This window comes from Protopterus annectens, chromosome 2.part1 (genome assembly GCF_019279795.1).
Source record: "Protopterus annectens isolate FY-2018-M chromosome 2.part1, PAN1.0, whole genome shotgun sequence".
NCBI classification, from domain to species: Eukaryota; Metazoa; Chordata; order Ceratodontiformes; family Protopteridae; genus Protopterus; species Protopterus annectens.
In genome coordinates this window covers 924,328,103-924,343,295 of record NC_056729.1, presented here as the reverse complement: position 1 = coordinate 924,343,295, position 15,193 = coordinate 924,328,103, and the positions used below count along the sequence as shown (strand labels likewise).

Genomic DNA, 15,193 nt, shown 5'->3' with positions numbered 1-15,193 from the left:
AAAGACAGCTCCAACAACTTTGAAGTTGACTCTAACACCTCGAATCTGACAGGGATACTTTGGCTCTGAGAGTCATCTGGCTCTGACACACTCGGAGTCAGTGCACTCGAAGAAGGCATCGGAGCTAAAGATACGATGATATTTGGATCCGATACAGATGGTCCTGGAAAACTCAGATCCGAGGGCTCTGAAACTATGGGCCGGATCACAGAATGAGTAGAGATAGGTGTTGTAGTACTGGTGATGGGTTCCTGACCCAAATAGGTAGGAGCTGGAAGAACTCCCATCTGAATCTGTGCCAAGAGAAACTTCCTCATCATTCTATCTATGTCGGTTTCTGTCAGGCGTCTGGAAGAATGAGAGGATGAGGCCACAACGGGGACTTGGAATGCCGGTGTCTCTCCAAGAAAAGTGAGGGAACTCTAGCGGGTACTGGATCCAGGGAGGATGTGTACCTCACTTAAGGTAAGGCTTTGGATTCAACAGCACTGGCTCTGAGGAAGCAGAGAGAACATCTGATGCCAGATGATCACATCTGGGCTTCGGATCTGACTTTTTTGATTTCTTATAAGCTGGCTCCAACGTCAGATCTGAGGAAGGGGTAAAAGACCCAGATGGATCTGATGGCCTCTTTTTGTGAGCCATTTTTTTCAGATTTTCATGGTTGAACTCCAGATAGTGCCTGTGGAAAGAAGAAGACCCTTCAGAATCCAGTTATGTTTATGATCAATGACAGCCCTAGGATTGAAAGCATTGCATATTTCACAATCCACTTTACAGTGATCAGGGCCCAAACAATTAACACACCAACTGTGTGCGTCAGAAAAGAGGAGTGTGTGCCCACATTTTTTACATTTTCTTTAAAGCCAGAAGGCTTTTCCACCATGTTAGCACTTTAACAAACAGAAAGACAAGAGAGGAAAATAAACTTTTTTTTTTAAACAGGAATAAGAAGGCACTGAAAGCAATACTAGCAATGGTATTAGAAAGGGAAGGGGGAAAGAAGAAAATATCAAAAATAGTAAAAGAAAAATACACTAAATAGTGCAGGTAAGGAGGATATAAGATATACTAATAAATTTGAAGGAAAAAGGGTTAATTAGGTCATTTTCCGGCAGTGGCTACCACAGACCCCCAAAAGTGTTATGTACTGGGGACATCTTCTTTCTAAACTATTCTTCTCAAACACAACTATGGGAAATGTGTCCTAGATAACCAAATATGCTGATGACCACAAAAACTGGGTAAGACAACTAACGACTTAAAAAAAAAAAGATGCTGAAGTTCTCCAAGATAGCTTTCAAAAACACGCAACTAATGTAGTTGTAATGATCTCATCTTGAATGTCAGCAAATGTAGCATTACACAAAGAAAAAAGGCCTAAACAATGATCACAAAACAGATGGCTAAACCTAAAAAAAAAAACACCGTCATTAAAGACTCAGGGCCAATGCTACACAAAAAATTTAAACTGCGACCAGTATGTAGTTACCAAAGTCAAAAGAGCAATATTCTGCAGCCCATCTAATTCTAAATGGCAGAGGCCATGTATAGTCACTGCATGGAAATCACTGTATAACTTTATACCATGGTGATCCAAACCGTTTTCAAATACATACCATGGTGATCCAAACCGTTTTCAAATACAATGCTACATATTTTAGTTTTCAAATGTGTCACATGGGATAAATTGAAAAAAAATAATACTTCCTTGATACAAAACATGACTAGAAAACTTAACTATTCAATGGCTCAGGAACTCTGATTATGTGATGATTCTTATCCGTGACCATGCCTTGTTTTATAAGCTAATGCTGGATTCAGTAATACTAGATATACTATGTCTAGAATGCACCACTAGGGGAATCTATAACTAAAACTAAACATTAAATGTGACAGACAAATCATGGAACAAAATAAAGGAATAAGTTTCTCTCTACATATTTTATATATATATATATATATATATATATATATATATATATACACACACACACACACACACACACACACACACACACACACACGAGTCTACTTCGGTAGACCGAAATTTTACTTACCCAACACTCACTTGCCCTAGTCCAGAACACTGACTCTGCACGAGAGATAAGAAACCACTTGGCCATCCCGAACAAAAACAATTAATGAAACTAAACTAGTAATGTCTTTCGGCTTTTCCCGGTTAGGGGTTGCCACAGCGGAACTCCGGTCTGCTAATGATTTTAGGATTTTTGGTGGTTGCCAACCAACACCCAACCTTCAAAGAAGGCACACCCATTCACGCATGCACCTACCTGCATGTCTTTAACGTCACTCGACCGCGGGGAGGACATGCAGACTCCACACAGATGGTGCTCCAGCAGAGAATTGAATGGGAAAGCCTCTTGCTGTGACAAAACTAAACTAAACCCACCAAAACAAGGATGCATAGAAGACAATCATGATAATAACAAAAGAAAAAATCCAGCACCAGATCTCCAAAACACTGTATTGGGTGAAAAAAATTAGACCAGTAATGTTCTCCATTAATGAAAAATGTTGACTGCAGTTTTCCAGCATTAACAGCCTCATCAGTGGATAGCTAAAGAATCAAATAGCAGTGCATGGTTTAAATATACACATTAATCATGTCATAAGGGTCAAATAATCACAAATGCTCAAAAAATAAAAAAATCTATAAGGATAAAAAATATATTCATGGTCAGTATCCAAAATAATAAAAATGATATTATTAGTAATAATATGGATAAAGAAAAAGAAAAACTTTATATGCCAAAAAACATAGCATATACAGGAATAATATTACAGATGTTAACGGATGGGAGTATCAACATAATAAACCTGAATGGTAAAAAATGTCAACTGTATCAGATCTATTAAACTACCTATACATAATTAAGAAATAGCTGTTATATGATTATTAACACTTATGAAAATATGTATATACATATGTTGAAACATAAATGGCACCTGTGACCACAGAGTTAAAGTGCATTAGACTATAAACACTCTAGAAATGTAGAGAGAGAAAAAAGTACATCTGCCTAAATAAACTTATTTTAATGGCTTATCTTTTTAATTTTTTTTATTACTATTTTTTGAGCATCTGTGATTATTTGACCCTTATATGATTAATGGGAATAATTAAATAATGTACTGGTTTTCGCTTCTCTAGATAACCACTGATGAATCTATTTATGCAGGGAAACCACGGTCTGCATGTCCTCATATGTTAAGCTAGTTAATGGTGTGATTTTATGTTTTAATTTTTCACACAATAAAGACTTTCAGAGGACACACACACACGGTTATATCCATTTGATTGATTCTGGTTTTGTCAAAGGTAAGACAAGCAGCCTGTTGTTGAACTGTGTTTGTGCTGCTTTGGTGGCAGTTAAACTGTGAGTGTTTGAAAAGGTGCTCATGTTTGCAGTTAACCATATATGTGAAAGGGTCTGTTTTATTCATTTCCATGGTTAACTTGCAAACTGGGAAATTTATGCTTAGGGTCATTGAATGGGAGAGGAAGTTAAGCTTATGGAGTGGGATGGAATAGTACAGGTTAAGGAGCCGGAGGGGAGTCTTAGGTGTAGGCAACAATCAAGGAGTTTAGGTTAGTAAGCAGTGGGTGGGATAGTGTTAGGGGGTGATCAGGGAATTTAGGGTTAGGGTTTGGGAGGGAATCTTGGGGTTAGTCAGTGATTGAGGTACCTGGCTTTGGCAATGAGAAGGACGTTTTGAGGTTATGGAGGAATTGCGTAATTTAGATTTAGGCAGTGGGACAGGAATTATATGGTCAGGAAGCAATTGAGAAATTTAAGTTTAGGTGTGGGGGGTGTTCAGTGTTATAGTCAGTCCTCTAAGGGCTATGCAGTTACTAGCATCAGGCTGTAAGAGAGCAATGCAAGTTGGGAGGATCAGGGCTGTTGAAGGTAGGGCAATATTTTAGGTTACTCATTGGGATTTTGTTGTTTAAAATAAGCTGGGATTCACTTTTTGGCAGAGAAGCACCCCCTAAAAATCCTTTCTTTTAACATCTGTTCATTTTTTTATTTATTTCAGAGATACTTCAACAAATTTACAACAGTCCAATGTACAAAGTAGGTACATACAAACAACGAATACAACCATATTGGGCGTAAGACCATATATAGATAATTTACCAGCAAGGTTACAATAAACAAGGAAATGGCACATAAGCAACAGTAGTGTTGATAGCTTTGCATTAAAAAAATAGTAGTATGACTTGATATAAAGATTTTTGACCTTTAGTTAACCCACAACTATATACAATATTTACAACTGCTACAATGAGAAGTCTCGTAGAGCAGGGAGTTTACTGTTTCGTATGTTCTATACAGTTAATACGAAACTGTGGAATTTACCCTGTTTATTATATTATTACAGAGGACAGAAGGTAGTGATTATTATAAGCTAATGTCTGTAATGTCTACAAAGAGTATTATTCCTTAAGAATGTGGTCAATGAGAAAACCCCAAAACTTCTGGAAGTATGAACGTTTTTACTATTTCTTGTTATACTTTTATGGGAGGTGATGTATTTGAGTGCCATGTTTCTGTATCCCTCCCACGCTAATTTGGATCTGTCTAACCAGTTTTGACTGATATAAAGTTTCATTAACATGAAAAGAGTGATAAGGATGTGGAATTTCTGCTTGGGTATTCTGTCTGTGGTAATGTGAAGGATTGCAAACTCCCATGAAATAGTAGTTTTCCCATATCCAATCTTTTCTAGCCTGACTCTTAATGAACCCCATAAATTTTGAGCAAATTTGCAATACCAAAGTATGTGAAGTAGGTCTGCATGTGTCTTCAGGCAGAAAGGACAGAAAGAGGAAGAGTTTGAGTTAAATTTGCTCAGTCTAATTGGTGTGAAATAAGCATTATTATTGATCATTAATTGTGTATATAGTAGATTTCTAAAAGGAGATAATATAACAGTATTTTCTATTGCATGTGAAACTTGTTCCATGGCAATTTTATTGTTTATTCCATTCCAATATTTAGAGAATAGGGTACAGGCTTGATATTCTATTACTGTAATTAATTTGCACACAGTAGAAAGCATTTTCTTTTTATACAACAGGCATCTCAGAATCATTAACGAAGTATTAACATCTGTTTGCACATCTTCGGGTATGTTTCTGAAAGTTGCAATGAGTTCCATGATTTGTCTAATGATAATAATGTATTTTTTGCTTAAGTTGACGTTTTATTTTTAAGTTTGTAGAAGTCCCAAATGATGAAGTTTTTGATTAATGGATATTGGGCTAGATTTAACATCTTAGTCCCTATTGTTAAATTAGGGTTTAAATTAATTGGTTGTAATAGCTTTAGAATATGTGAAATTGTTAGAAATTTAAAATGTTCTTGGAACATGAGAATTTTATGACTTAAATTTTTTAAAGTTTGAAATGTCCATGAAGGGGAGGGCTTTGGGGTTAAGTCTGTATTCTTTAATATGATTGTGCCATAATTTAACCCACAGTGGGAATCAATAATTGCTCAGTGGGTTATATTCAGCAATCTGGATAATTCTGTTGGAACATATTATTTTATAGTACAGTTCAAAATCTGGTAACCCTGTGCCTCTTTTATCGGTTGGTAGTATTAATTTTGTATAACTAATTCTGGTTGTTTTTGGATACCAAATAAATTTGGATAGATCCGTATTTAATTTTTTGAAAAATGATTTACAAATTGTAGTATTAGTGGCATTAAGCTGGTATAGAAATTTCGGAAGAATATTCATTTTAACTATTGCAATTTTAGATAATAGTGGGAAATTCATGTTTCACTATCTCTGCAGATCTAGCTCTACAGCCATCCATTTTTAGCAGGTTATTTTGCATATTTGATTTATGATTATGGTCAAAGTTTACCCCTAAGTATTTAAGTGAGTAGCTTGTTTTAATAGAAGTGTGTGTGTAAAATAAGCAATATTATGACCCAGGGGGTTAAGTGGGAATATGAAGGCTCTCAAGGTGTTGATTTCATAATTTGACACATTAGAAAAATTCTAAATAGCGTTTAGGATTTTGTTTAGGTCCGTGTTTCATAGCCGAAAGTATGCGTTAATGTCATCTGCATATGCTGTTTAGGTTAGGTTATTATGCAGAATCTCTGGAATATGGTGGAATTTTCTTTGTCTTATATATAGAAATAAGGGTTCAATATAGAGGTTAAAGAGATAGGGTGATAAGGGGCAGCCTTGTCTAGTACCATTAATTATTTTTAATGGGTTAGACTGTGTCATGTTCAATAAAAGTGTCATGGTGGAGGACTTGTAAAGTGTTTTAATTAGTTCAATGAATTCTTCAGGGATATTGTAATATGACAGTGTTAAGTATAGAAAATCTAGTTTACTTTATCAAATGCTTTAGTTGAATCCAAGGTGAGAGCATATCTGGGGTGTTAATCTTTCCTCAGTATTTGAATAGCTGCATCTAGAGTAAGAATATTGCCCCATGTTTGCCTGCCCATTATGAAACCAGATTGTTCAGATTATATAATGCTGGATAGTATTTTTTGAGTCTATTGGTCAAAATTGTAATTTATATCTATATTTATAAGATCAATTAGCCTGTAGTTCATTGGGGTTCTTATTATCATATCTGGGTTTTGGAATGAAGATAATGTTAGAGTTATTAAGGAAGATGCCAGTGAAACCACTTTTAGTAATAAAATTATATAATTTCAGGAGAATGAGTGAGAGTTTGGATTCAAAGGTTTTGTAAAAATTAGAGGTAAACCCATTAGGTCCAGGAGATTTATTTAACATTAGCTTCTTAATTATATTTGTAATTTCTTCAATTGAGAGAGGTGCTTTTAGCAGCACAGCTTGATGATTTTCAATTGTTGGAAATTTTACATTGTTAAGAACACTTTTACAGTGTTCTACAGAGTTTTGTTTCTGGGGTCCATATAGTTTTGTATAAATCTCTACAAAGATATCTATTATTTCCTGATTTGCATTTGCTGTTTTGTTGTTATATGTTATTTTGGTTATATTGGGGGCTGATTGGTGTGCATTTATTAGTTATGCTAATAATATGGATTTTTTTGTGTCAGGTCTGCATATCTAGTGAGAAGTTTCATTTCTGTAAAAGAATAGTTTTGACTATGCACCACATATAAATCTTTTTGTAATTTCAGCAGATTATTTTCCAATTCTAGGTTAAAGTTATGTTGCAGTTTTTGCTCACTTTCTTTCATTTCAGAATGTAGTTTAACCTCTTTATCCTTGATTATTTTTTTTGTAATAGGATACTTTGTGAATTAAAAGGCCTCTTATCCTTGCTTTCATTGCAGCCCATCTTATATCAAAGAGTATACTGATGTGTAGAAAGTTATTCTCTAAGTCATCAAGAGAGCTATCTAGTTCCTGTCTGATTTCTTGTTTTAACAAAAGGTCGGGGTTTAGGGACCATACAAAACATTTAAAGTTATCTTGGTTAATTTTTGACCAGTTTATTTATTCTAGAATAATCCGAGCGAAATCTAGGATCAGCACTATAATTAAGCTTTAATTTTAGAAAGGAATCTGAGATTAAAAAGAAGTCTATTCAAGACCAATATTTGTAGCAAGGTGAGTAATATGTGTAATTTACCTTAGGAGTAGTGTCACTTTTGAGTTTGTAGGGATCTATTAGTGAACATTCTGTAACAAGGTCCTCCAATGTGAAAACTAGGTTGAAGGTCCCGAGGGTTATTATTATTTGTTCTGTCTATTGTAGGGTCTTGCACCAAATTCCAGTCTCATTCATGTTCTGGGAATCTTTTTAAGAGGTTATATATCTCAATAATAAAATCTTGTTGTTTAGTACAGGGGCCATATAGGTTCAGAAATAAAAAGGGTCTAGTGAGAGGGGCCTTTTAGACAGGTAAAGTAGCACCATCTATCCTCTTCATCCTGACCAAAGTTTAAAATTGGATTTTTAAAAGAGTTTTTGACAATAATAGCCATGCCTTTTGAGTTGGTACAACTGCCTGAAGCTATTATTGAATTTATCCATTTCTTCTTCCTGTCGCTATCCCAGTCACCATTCATTAAATGTGTTTCTTGGACAAAAATGACATTAGCATCAGACTTAAAGATTAAGTGCATATGTAGCTTTTTTTCTTAGTTTCCTGAAGGCCTCTAATGTTCCAAGCATCTATAGACCACATTATTTGTTCACAATAAACTTAGATAATATAATAATCTATTTGGATTTTAACTCTTTCTTTAGAAAGTATGTTAAGTAATGTGTAGTAGAGACATGTCCGTATCTGTCATCATAGCATTATCAATCTCCAAAACCATCCCCAAGCCTAACCCTAAAAACAACTGACCTAAGGGGAGAATAACACTGAAAACCTGCTGTAGTTCTTTAACAGTATAAATTACCTTCATTCATATTATAACCATAACGAGAATATCAATTTTCAAGTGTGAATAATAAAACAATAATGTACACAAAGTTCAAATCAGAAGATGTGATAGTAACTATCAGCACAAATCTCTACATCATCACTCCAATTACAACTGTGAATAACCTGGCATAGTAAAATATAACGCAACATCAAAATCAGCTCACAAGAAACATAGGTATTAAACATGAAAGAACAACTTAATGCAGATATTTTCAGAGGATAAGTGCTTAAAGAAACATTCATCAAGTTATCAAGACCCTTAAGGACTCTGGGAAAAGCACTAAAACTGTGTATAACCATACTGGAACCAACATTATTTTCCATATTTTAATGTATAAATGTCTAAACAACCTGAAGGTATTAGGTTGTCTATTACTGATTACTCTATTTGGCTATAGTATACAGCTGTTAAAACAATGAATATAATATGTGCGCGATGCTCTTATCTCCAAAACATTCCCTGTACAGTCATAGGAGGGATAGACTATGAAAGTTAACACTGTGCCTGACTCCATTTAAATCTTATGGCAGAGCATTTCAGTTATTTGTGTGTGTATATATATATATATATATATATATATATATATATATATATATATATATATATATATATATATATATATATAATTTCTGACAGTGACAGGCAAGTCAGGATTAGTAGATGCAGTGCAACCAAGCAAGGCATTGCAATGATATGCTGTAGGTCTAAATAAAAATGGAATATGTACTGAACCAGGAGGAAGAAACAAAGTCTCTCGTTTCACCACATCTCATCAACAGCCAATTAGAATACTAGAGTTCAGTTTTCAGCTTTCCATAAGTTCAGTTTAATTCCACACAGGAGCTATTCTGTGTTTGATTTAATTCAGAACTACAATCAACCAGTTTACCAGTAACCACTTTCCTTATGAATGCTGAGTCTTAAGGAAGGAGGAAGTAAACAGGGAAGGTGGTGTTGCTGCCAATTCAGTCCTGAAGGGAAAATAAACTTGTGTAGTGCAGCCCTCCCCTTTTTCCTTTTGAAGCTTCTTAATGGGGAATCCCTGTATTTCTGGGTGACATTAGAATTTCAAAACAGGACTAAAGCACCTCAGGCACCTAGATATCTGCTGCTGTTTTTCCCTGTTAAGGTTGCTAATATTTATTTCAATATTATAGCAACCAACTCACAACTGTCATAACAACCAAAGGAATTGCAAGTTGCTGAAGAGACTGTATTAAAGCATGCCATGAGTCACCACATTTAGGTTAACTGTGGCCGTTAATTAAAGGCTCTTATAAAAGCTGTTTTGGTTTCACTACTTGATACTGTATTGATTTTCTTTATATTGGAAGCACAAAGTATTAGGGTATTTCATTTGGAATTTGATGATTTTATGAATCACAAAAGCACAGAAAGGAGACAGCATTTGCCTTTTAAGTTTTATTTGAAGTGGAAGATCTTGCGCAAATGTGATTTTATAGCCATTCCACATGATCGAGCTCTTGGATTTGGCTGCATTCATTATTTTCTGAACATGGTAATAATTCAGCAGCTTGGCATACATTTGCCTAGAGTTGTCAGTATTTTGAGATTTACGGAGTGCTCTATGGGCTCTCTCTATCACTATTTCTTTAACAAGATTTTTGTCATCCAGGAGGGCACAGAATATCTGTTTAAGTGCATCTTGTAGCTTTGTCTGATCATATACCTCAGGAACTCCTCTTATAAGTACATTGTTCCTTCTGCTCCATGCTTTGAGATCAATTAGCTTTTGATTTATTTCTTCAATAGTTGCATCATTAGCCTTTGTTTTTGTAGTTCTTCTATCTTCATTTTGTTTGCTACTGAATTAGCCTCAGTTAAATCCAGTCTTGAAGCAATATGGTCGAGAGTGGGGACAAAGCTTGACAGCTGGTCTGAGAAGTTTTGGATTGCAGTCTGGATTGGAAGAAGGGCTGTTTTCAGTTCCAATATATTGTATGCTGTTTCAGTCTTAGGTTTATTGTTTGATTTAGGAGTGTCTTGCTGTTTCAATGTTTTCTGCCTTTTTGCAATCACTTCTTTCTCTGGTGAAGTGATCTGTGAGAATTTTGATTTTGTTATTTGAGAGTCCATTTGCTTGAGAATGTTAGCCATTTCAGAGTGATCTGTATTTGAGCAGAGTTCTTCAAATACGAAATTACAGCCCTGGGTTTTTTGGAATAGATTTTCACTCAAATTTGCTTACGCTTTCTTCCTAAGCATTAGAATTGCTTCAAATTTGCTTGCAGCGTGTTTCGAGCTGGTTTTGTCTGTCCAGTAATGGTTATAATTGTAGTTTTAAAAGGAAAGGTGTGGAGCGCAGAGAGAGGGTATTTACAGTCTATTTGCCATCTTGGAATCTGACAACTACAATATTTATACAAAGCTGCGTACACTACTCCCTTTGAGGAACAGTTTACTTTCCCTTTTGGTTGATACTGTTCATTTCTGATAGCAAAAGACTCTCCTATGTAAATCCATTTACACATTGAACAATGACCACATTTTGTCATCAGTCTTTTACCACTTACCTTTATACCATTACAAGGGCTAAACTCAAGGATGCTCTTCAAATTTTTCTCTTTCCTAAAAATTATACACGGTCTTTCAGAAATAATGTGGTGAATATCCCTTTTTTCTCTCAATAATGACCGATTCTTATTGAGTATGTTACGAGAAAGGATATACAAACACGTATATAACATCCGTAAGAAAAAGGTTACAGAAGCATTGGCTAAGCATGTACTGGATTTCCCTGGGCAGAGTTTTAATTTTGTTGTAACAGAACAGGTGGTATACAATCCAAGGGGTGGTCTGTGGCATTTAAATCTTGAAAGACAAGCACTCTTTTGACAACAAGCATTAAAAGCTGACTGCTGGCCAAGGCTAAATGAAGATATTTCAATATCATGTTTATTGAAGTTAAGATCATTAATGCGGTAGATTATGGTATAAAAACCTTATGGTACCTTTAAAAGGGGTGCAGAAGTATGCTGTTGTCTAACTGGACGGTCATGTGTCCACTGGCGGCCTACTTAAACATTTGGGTTACAGCCATTGGTTATCTGAAGTCGTCACAAATAATTCGAGACAAAAGCGTTTATCTTCTTTTTACAATAATTTTGGGAGTTTTTAATTGTATAAATTTGTCTGTGGACTTATCGTGAAGTTTCTGGATTAAACTAAACTGCTGTTCATTTTTTAGTGATCTGTTTTTTCTGTTTTTAGTTTGTCTTCTGTTTTACTTGAGTCAGTGCATTGCTTTGTGGTTTTAACTATGACCACTGAGAACAAAGTAGCTTCACAGGAGTTACTCTCTGAAATGAAACTACTTCATATTCACCGCACTGTTGGTAATCTAATGCTTTTAATTCAACAACTTACACAAAGATTAGACATCTTAGCCCCAGCGAGTCAAACTTTTCAGTCCACGACTAATCAGGCAATTTCCTCTAACAAGAGGCAGGAGAACAGCTGTGCTGATATAGTGAACTGTAATCCTGTTACTACTAGTAGCTCGATTGGTTTAATGAAAGACATAAATGGAGGGTCATTTCAGGCACAAGTATTCTGATTCTTTCTGAATGGATTAAAAATGGTATTGAATTACCTTTTTTCAGCAAATCAAAATTCTAACTTTACACTAGACTGGATGAATTGGACTATAAATTAAGTTTAAAAAAAGCACAGATAGAAAATGCATATTTTGTGGAATCAATTCATGTTAATCATGTACTGAAGAGCCTGTGGTTGTTGAGATACCCTACAGGGTTACAGAAGGATTCATTCCTGCACCAAGATTTATCAGCAATGTTTAATCATCATGGGTGCAAATATATGGAGTTTTTGGTAAGACATAACCACAAGCTCAATGAACAGCTAACCACAGAGGTTAACCAACTGGACCAAGTTATTATAAGTGACATTCATTCTCAGATTTAGGTATGAACAGGCTAGAATTTTTTCTAGCATTGATCATTGCATACAACAAATAAAAAAACAAAAATTAAAGAAATTGGAGCAAGGCTGGACAACATGCCTTAACAGTTCAGCCTAAGCTTCTGCTCCCCATCACAAAACTGGGGACAAAAATCTTTTCCAGCTCACTTTGCAGAAAGACAGGGAGTAACTGGAGTGGATGATATATGTACAGGATTTGAGTATAGAAATTTGCCTACAGATGGCCATACTGAATAGGGTTACAATGTCAACCTCTCAGATTTTCTGAGATTGAGACAGTCCAAGAAGTTGAAAGAAAAGAACACTTTCAACCAACAGGAATTCTCACTGAATCAGAATCAATGAAGTGAAGGGTAAGGATTCCCCCCCCCCCCCAAGGAATACTCAATGGAGGGATCCTTGCTGGCCACGGACCAATCAATGGTATTAAATACATTGGATGTTCTTGTGAATGAGCAACTTTCTAGTAATTCAGCGGATCATGTTATATGACCTGTTAAGATAGTACAAAATTGTGATGTGGATTTTTCTGTATATAATTTCTCAGACTTTGTTATTGAGGATGACTTGATGTCTACCTTGGCTAAATGTTTAATTTTTATTCCTTCCACAAAAAGCAAACACAGTGAATACAATTACTGACTTTAAACATTTTGTTAGAAAAGTGAACCTATACCCAATGTTTAATGAGTTACATACATGGTCGGATGTTTACCATATCCCTAGTACATACAACTTACCTCTCCACCCTGTGTTACAGATATTTCAAAAAGTGTGTGAGCTAGATATAAGGAATATGGTTCAAAAATATAGCAGCCTTAAGGATTTAATTTATCTAAGGTAGAACAAGAAAAATTAAGCGAAATAAAAAAATGAACTAAATCAGGCATATAGTAAGGTCAGAAATCAATTGAATGACCTGTTTATTGAGGGCTGTATTTCAATCGAAGAATACAATTACCTTAATGTTATCTCCCTGGTTATACCAGATTTGTTCGGTAGTCCAAAGATCCACAAAGACATTTACAATCCACTTATGCACCCTATCGTGGATAGTACTGGCTCTGTAACACAGTCTTGTGACAAGTTTACTGATTACAAACTAAAAGATATTTTGAAAGATGAACCCCAAATATGTGTAGATTCATGTAATTTCCTTCCAAAAGTTAACTTAATTGAATTTAATGAGAATGATTTATTAGTGAATGTTGATGTGAAAGATCTGTACACTGTAATTCCTCATGATGTGGGAATTCTATGGTTTCATGAATTTTTGACACAGAAAAACTTGGCACATGATTTAATTAATGTGTTGGAGAAACTACTGGAATTGATACTAGAAAGGGTGCTGCCATGGGATCCAACTATGGATCCATTTATATGAATACAGTAATGTCTTTTGTTACAGGTGGTCCCTTCAAACAATCTTTACAGTTTTGTTGTCTATACCTGGATGATTTGTTTATTGTGAGGAAGGATTATGTTGTTAAACTGGAAGAATTTCTTGACTATATTAACAGAAGTCCCAAATTTTTAAGACTTTTGGCAGAGATGCACTTTCTAAAAATGTCAAGTTTGGACATTCTTTTGGATAAAAATACGGAGTGTAGAGTTTATTATGCTAACATCTACCATAGATCTACATATTCAAATACATTCCTTTATTACAGTAGCACCCATCCTGCCACTCAGATTTGTCAGGGCAGCAAGGATGGCTACTAAGGATTCAGATTTTTTTGAAGGAATGTGCCATCCTGCAATCTATGTTTTTAAGTTGGGGATTTCCTTCCTTCTTGGTGAAAGAAATTAAAGAAGAAGTAAAAGCTAAAAGGAGTAGTAACTTTTTGTTACCATCTTAAGCAGGACTAATGTTAATGAGCCACTGTTTTAAAATATCAGCGGGAATTCATTCTCCTTATCCTTTATTTCTGCTTTTAATACGGACAGTAAAACCATTCGATGGATACTCAATAAGAACTGATCAATATTAAGTGAAGAAAGGGATATTTGCCAAGTTATTTCTGAAAGACTGTTTATATTTTTTAGGAAAGAGAAAAATTTGAAGAACATCCTTGAGTTTAGCTCTTGTAAAGGTATAAAGGAAAATGCAAAAAGACTGATGACAAAATGTGGTCACTGTTCAATGTGTAAATGGATTTAGGTAGGAGGTCTTTTGCCATCAGAAATGAACAGTATCAACAAAAAGAGAAATTCAACAGTTGCTCAAAGGGAATAGGGTATATGCAGCTTTGTGTAAATACTGTAGATCTTTCTACATTGGTAAAATTGAACAGACGTTATGAGAAAGGATATACAAACATATATATAATATACATAATAAAAATGTTACTAATGCATTGGTAAGCATGTACTAGATTTCCTAAACACAGTTTTAATTTTGTTGTAATAGAACAAGTGGTACACAATTCAAAGTGTGTTCCGTGGTATTTATATCTTGAAAGACAAGAACTCTTTTGGCAATGAGCATTAAAAGCCGACTGCCGGCCAGCGCTAAATGAAAATATTTTAATATCATGTTTATTGAAGTTAAGATCATTAATGAGGTAGACAATGGGATAAAAGCCTTATGGCACATTTAAAAGGGGTGTAGATGTATGCTGCTCTCTGACTGGACGGTCATATGTCCATTGGCTGCCTATTTAAACATTTGGGTTATGGCCATTAGTTATATGAAGAAGTCCTGAACAATTCCAGACTAAAGCGCTTATCTTCTTTTTACAATGATTTTGAGAATTTTTAATTGTATAAATTTGAGTACTTATCATGAAGTTTT

General features: G+C 34.9%; 1 protein-coding gene across 1 annotated transcript in view; it reads right to left on the bottom strand.

The window, feature by feature from the left end:
• The window catches only part of TRAPPC11 (trafficking protein particle complex subunit 11), a 2,455,228-nt gene that overhangs the window by 588,952 nt on the left and 1,851,083 nt on the right, over positions 1 to 15,193 (bottom strand). The window lies entirely within an intron of this gene.